Here is a 6723-nt window from a genome sequence, read left to right as displayed (position 1 = left end):
AACAACAACAACAACAACAACAACAACAACAACAACAACAACAACAACAACCAATGAGAGTAAAATTAAAGAGAGAAAAAAATACAATACACTAATAATAATAACTGAAGAATTAATAAAAAGCATTTAAAACATAAGGTCACAGATTAAAAAACACTAGATCAATTTACACTGTATGAAATGCCTGAGAGAACAGATGTGTTTTAAGTAGAGATTTGAAGTGAGGAATGGAAGTGGCCTGCCTGATGTTGGGGGGCAGGTTGTTCCAGAGTTTGGGGCCCATGACTGAAAAAGCCCGATCTCCTCTGAGCTTCTTGTTTTTGGAACAGCCAAAAGCAGCTGATCAGATGATCTCAGGGCCCGAGAGGGAACGTAAGGTTCCAGAAGCTCAGAGAGGTAAAGGGGTGCGAGGCCATTTAAGCATTTAAAGGTCAGCAGAATAATTTTTAAAACTATCCTCGTACGAACAGGGAGCCAGTGAAGGGAGGACAGAACTGGAGTAATATGTTCAGACCTACAAGTTCTGGTTAAAAGCCGAGCAGCAGCATTCTGGACGAGCTGAAGACGTGAGATGGAGGCCTGGCTGATCCCAGCATGCAGTGCGTTGCAATAGTCCAATCGCGTGCAATAGTCCAAAGGCGTGGACTAGTTTCTCAGGGTCGGGTCTGGACAGCACTGGCTTGAGCTTAGCTACCTGTCTGAGTTGGAAGAAGCTTTTCTGCAGAACAGAGTTGATTTGTTTGTCAAATTTGAAGTCAGAGGCTAAAACCATCCCAAGATTTTTGCCAGACTGCTTAAGATATGGCTAGATCTAGCTACCTAACAGTCACCAATGGTGTGCTCAGTTTTAGGTACCACTCTTTTTACAATTTATATAAATAATGTAGGTCAAAACATTCCTGATGCATCCTTGTATCTCTATGCCAATAACACTTTTGTTTATTGCTGAGCTAAAACAGTTGCCAAGGTTTTCTAGCTTCTGCAGTCTGGATTTGACATCATTCAGTCAGACTTATTCCATCTCAAGCTGGTGCTAAATGCTGACAAAACCAAAGGGATGTTTTCAAACAGAAAGTTGGTGCCAGCAGTCCTTCCTCCTATCTCGTCCATGCATGGTGTTCCTATAGAGTTTGTGGATTCTTACAAAAAAAAGTTAAATCATTTCATCTGACCAGTTTTTTTTAAGGGAGAAATGTTTCGTTTTCTATACGGAAGACTTCATCAGTCTGTGGCTTGCCAATCAGATGTGTCCCATAAGTAGCCTTCACTGCTGTGTTTCAAGCCACCCTCCTGTTGGAATCTCAGAAGCTTTTACCACATGCAAAAGGACCCATCTGTTCAAAACAACCAATCATCATGATTAACAAAAGAAACTGGCCCAGATTACATGATTTAACCGTTGTTTTGTTATCTACTTTGATGATTGAGCCTACAAACCTTTTTCTGAACTATTTTGGCCTTGGTGTCCTCAGGCTGTTTCTGTGAGTAGCAAGTCGGCCATCTGCCCTAAAACCTTTGATTGTTAATCATGATGATTTGTCTCAGTCGTTTGGACTGTAACAGACTACTGAGGATCCTTTGTTTAAAAACGATGACTCCAGGATCTTAAAAAAACCTCCAGTACACAATTTTTTGTGTGACCTAACTAGGGCTGGGTACCTTTCTAAAAAAAATCGGTATCAGTACCGGTGTCGGTACCTTCACTTTGGTGTCGGTTCCTGGACGGTTCTTTTTTTTTTATGCCAATTTTGTAATTACTATGAATTCTAACAAGAATAAAATTACGTTACACATTACAGTACAAATCTTGAGTTTTATTTTTTAACTTTGGTATTTTTCTATTTAAAGCAGTTTTCTTACATAAAAATAAACAAATAATTTCCAGGTCAAAAGACCAGTTTCAAACCAGTGACACGTCAGTGTCTAATGTTCACTGCTGCACACTGAGGACCTTTTCACTGAACAGTTTTTATTCAGAAACATCAACATGTCTGTTTTCTCTGGACACAAACAAGATGCTCCTGGCTGATGGTGTCTCCAGCAGTAGAACATGTTCACTCTGAGGCTGTAGATGATGATTGTTGCACACACAGACACCTGGTTGTCCGTTTGATAGCACTGACATATTGTCCCTCACAACCACCAGCAGGTCACTGGATTCACTGAGGTAGGGATGATGCAGACATCTGCACCTCTGTGTCTCTGCCTGAAACTTCTCTGTGGATCTCTGGGGTTTAGGGCTCTGATCATCTCCCTAATTGACATGAGAACAAAACATCAACAATAACATGGTTGTGTTATTATTGCTCAAAAACCATTATCTAAGCTGAGAGATAAAAGCTTAACTGTCAACAACATCCTTTAAAGTTTAATTACCTCCACCATGCAGCCTCCACTGTAGTTAAAAGCAGCAAACTTTAACAACAAGGTTTTTGACTGTCCTGAGACGCTCATCTCACTTTTATTTTGTCTGTCCTCCTCACATCAGGGACAGAGGCTCCTGTGAGGAGAACATTAACATAAACAGTGAGCATGAGGTGAACTGTTTAAGCAGCTGACTGTATAGATGAGCACAAGCTTTATCGGTTACTGTTACTGTCAATCTTTAGTTGGTTAGCTTCTGAATTTAGCTAGCTACATATCTAAAATAAAGCTACACACTAATATCTTAAAGTTAGCGTTACACGGATTCTAGTTTAATTCATCGCGATGTACATATTAAGCTGCAGTAACATTAACAAACGTAAACTTACCAGCTGAAATCCCAGACACAGCGCAGTCCTTGGAGTTCTTTGATGAAGAGGAGTCCGGTCATGGAGATAATGATTCAGGCCATTCATGCTCTCTCACACTTACAGGCTGACTTTAACGCTGAGAGGAGGAGGGGGGAGGCTGCAGTCCCCCTTGAAGACAAACACGAAGCAACTTTCCGTTCATAAATTAAAACTGTTCGACGCCACACGCGCTACACACGTGAACCCTGTCTGTGGGCGGAACCAGCACCATAGACATACAAGCTGTAGGGCAGCTCTATAACAGGTCTGGATGTAAACACGTAGTCTGTTTGTCATATGTCTGGTGTTTTACCTGCCTGCGTGCTGAAACCACGTGACACTTTACATCCAATACCTAAACTTGACACTGAAAAAAGAGTGACGTTTCAATCCATACACCTACCGGCGCAGTTTGGTCGGTGCCATAAAATAACCTTGGTTTGGTACTCAGCCCTAGACCTAATAAAAAAAGGGTAGTGAGAAAGTTTTATCTTTCATTGACCCTGGAACAGGTCCTGTCTCATGATGGTCTCCTGGACACGGGAGCTGACATCACTTTATTATCTGCCATACTGTTTGAAAAACTACGGTTAGCAGCAAATCGTACAGGCAAGGATTTGTCCCTTCAGACCTGTTCTTTGGAGGTACAACCGTACTCTCCTGAGAAACCACCTTATCCACGGTGGCCCTGATTAAACTTCAGATTGGTCCAGGTTTCAGCCGTTGATCGATTTTAAAAATTTCAAAGTCTGGTTGCAAGTATGCCAACCATTGTCCATCACATTCTCTCCAGAAGTAACCTCTCAGTGTGCTACACTAAATACTTCTGATGAAACCAACATCTCCCAACCTGAAAACAAATCTCAGGGAAATGAGATCCTACCTCAAACCCAGGTAATGCCAGCCACACATGATCGACCGTTGGAGCCAACACTAGGCCAACGTGAAACGTTCTTGTGTTCGAGTCAATCAAAATCCAGTGACTATTACCTCCCACAAGTGGTGGATGGTATCGAGGTTCAGGAATCTCAGGTGAACAATATTTTATTGTCTCTTTGGACTGACAAGTCTGCCATCTGCCAAGACCTTATGAGACCTTAGTGCAAAAACACTCTAACCTACAAAATGTAAAAAAGTTAAATCTGGTCCTCTGGACATTCAAAAAACAAAACAAACAAACAAAAAAAAAGGTAGAAACGTTTCGTCTTCCATCTGAAAGACTTCCTCAGTCTGAGGTGCTGTATTCAGCTCAGTCTCTTAAATAGCACCTTCTCAGAGTGGATCAACCAGTTTGCTGCTGACAACCAAAACCAGCTGATCACATGCTCAAGAAGGACCATCAGCCTAACAATGGATCATTAGCACCTGATGGCTGTTTACTGTTCACAGAGGGCTGAGTGATACTAGCAATCACAGCATTGTAAGAGGGGGACAGTTGAACCCGGAGGCCTCCACCCCTGTTTAATGATGGACGGTTTCTTTTCACAAAGATGGCCTCCTTTACTCCTCTCTCAAACCATCGTTCCTCTCTATCCAGGATGTGAACATCTTCATCCTTGAAAGAGTGACCGCTGGCCTGGAGATGAGTGTAGACCGCAGAGTCCTGGCCTGATGATGTTGATCTTCTGTGCTGGGCCATCCTTTTGGCCAGTGGCTGTTTTGTTTCCCCGATGTAAGACTGATCACCCTCCTGACACTGAACAGCATACACATTACTCTGTTTGTGCCAGGGGACTGGATCTTTGGGATGAACCAGTCTTTAATGTATTTTGGGGTTTAAAAGCCACTGGGACGTTATGTTTAGAAAATAAACGTCTCAGTTTCTCTGATACTCCCTCAACATATGGAATGACCACTGGTCTGGGTCTGGGTTCCTCCTTTTCACCTGATGGCTGACTGGAGTCCTGTTTGGGTTTCTTCTCTGCTTTCAGGAAGGCCCAGTTAGGATATCCACATTGCTCTAGAGCCTGTCTTGTGTGGGATTTCTCCTTCTGCCTGGCTCCTGAGCTAGTGGGGAGGCTGTCTGCTCTGTGATACAGAGTCCTGATGACTCCTAACTTGTGCTCCAAAGGGTGATGGGAGTCAAACTGCAAATACTGGTCTGTGTGGGTGGGTTTGTGGTACACCTCGGTTTGCAAATGTCCTCTATCAGAGACTGAGACCTCACAGTCCAAGAAAGCCAACTTGCCATTTTTTTTCCATCTTCTCGTGTGAACTTGATGTATTTATCCACAGAGTTGATGTGGTCAGTAAAATTTTGGACTTCCTGAGATTTAATTTTAACCCAGGTGTCGTCAACATACCTGAACCAATGACTTGGTGGTGTCCCTGAAAAGGACGTCAAGGCTCTCTTTTCTACCTCCTCCATGTACAGGTTGGCAACAATAGGAGAAACTGGAGACCCCATAGCACACCCATGTTTCTGCCTATAATATTGCTCCCCATATGTGAAGTAGGTTGACTGCAGGCACAGTTTCAAGAGTTGACACAGTTGTTCTGTGGAAAGCGTGGTCCTGCTGCTCAGAGTGGTGTCTGATTTTAATCTTAAACTGACCACCTCTACTGCATCATCAACAGGAATGCACGTAAAGAGTGATGTGACATCAAAAGAGACCATTGTTTCATCAGTCTCCATGATGACATCCCTCACCTTATCCACAAAGTCCATGGTGTTCTGTATGTGGTGTTCTGAGCTGCCAACTAAAGGGATGAGTACAGACGCCAGATATTTGGAAACATTGTAAGTGACAGAGTTAATCATGCTAACGATTGGTCTTAAAGGTACGCCTTGTTTGTGGATTTTAGGTAAACCATACAGACTAGGTGTGGCCTCCCCTGGGTACAGTCTGTGGTACAGAAAACGGTCAATAGCCTTGTCCTGCTCCAAAATTTTCAGGCAATCTATCAATTTCTTCTTGTAACCACTTCCTGGATCTCTTTTCAGAGGTTCATAAGTGTTTAAGTCACTAAGGAGTGTCATAACTTTCTCATGATAGTCTTTCTGGTTCAAAATCACTGTGCACCTTCCTTTGTCTGCTGGGAGAATGATGATGTTTTTGTCCTTGCTAAGAGTGGTGAGTGCGTCCCTCTCCTCTCTACTGATGTTGGAAGGTGGTGGTTTGGCATTGCTGAGGCAGGCTGAAACTTTGATTCTGAGCTGTTCTGCTTCAGCCTCTTTAATTTTGTTGTTGCGGATGGCTGACTCAGTGGCTGTGATCATCTCCACCAGAGGAATTCTACTTGGTGCAACCGCAAAGTTCAGTCCCCTGGCAAGAATCTCTGTCTCTTTGTGATTTTGATTTTGTTGAACACAAGTAAAAATGTCCAGTGGTGATGTTTTTTATTTCCCTATAAAGACAAATAGTGCAGATCTGACGCTCTGTGTTGAAGTGTATTAAAGTTAAAATGTCTTTAAAACCCACAGCTGAATTTACACAAACTTGGTGAGAAACATGATTTAAACGTGTGGAATTAAAGCAAATCTAGGTGAAATGTTGCTTTTTTTTGTGCATTAGTGTACGTATATTTCTTTTGCGCACACACACATCGTTGTGTCCCCCCCACATTACGGATGCTTCTGACGCCCTTGGTGGGGACGCTGTCTGCTCTGTGATACAGAGTCCTGATGACTCCTCACTTGTGCTCCAAAGGGTGATGGGAGTCAAACTGCAAATACTGGTCTGTGTGGGTGGGGTTGCGGTACACCTCAGTTTGCAAATGTCCTCTATCAGAGACTGAGACCTCACAGTCCAAGAAAGCCAACCTGCCATTTTTTACAGCTTCTCGCGTGAACAACACCATGATTCCCCAGACGCTGATGGACAAACTAATCACACTAGGACTAAGCTCCTCTATGCAACTGGGTCCTAGACTTTTTAATCAACAGACCACAATCTGTGAAGATCCACAACTTCTCCTCCTCCACCAGAACCCTCAGCATGCCCCCCCC

The 6723-nt window shown here is 43.1% G+C and overlaps 1 protein-coding gene across 1 annotated transcript in view; it reads right to left on the bottom strand.

Moving 5' to 3' along the window:
• LOC119422007 (nitric oxide synthase interacting protein) overlaps positions 1-6723 on the bottom strand; it is a gene marked incomplete in the record, with an annotated part of 45588 nt that overhangs the window by 10164 nt on the left and 28701 nt on the right.

This window comes from Nematolebias whitei, chromosome 15, assembly GCF_014905685.2.
Source record: "Nematolebias whitei isolate Nwh7 chromosome 15, NemWhi1, whole genome shotgun sequence".
Taxonomy (NCBI): Eukaryota; Metazoa; Chordata; class Actinopteri; order Cyprinodontiformes; family Rivulidae; genus Nematolebias; species Nematolebias whitei.
The sequence above is the reverse complement of the archived record's forward strand: the minus strand, read 5'-3'. Positions and strand labels throughout refer to the sequence as shown.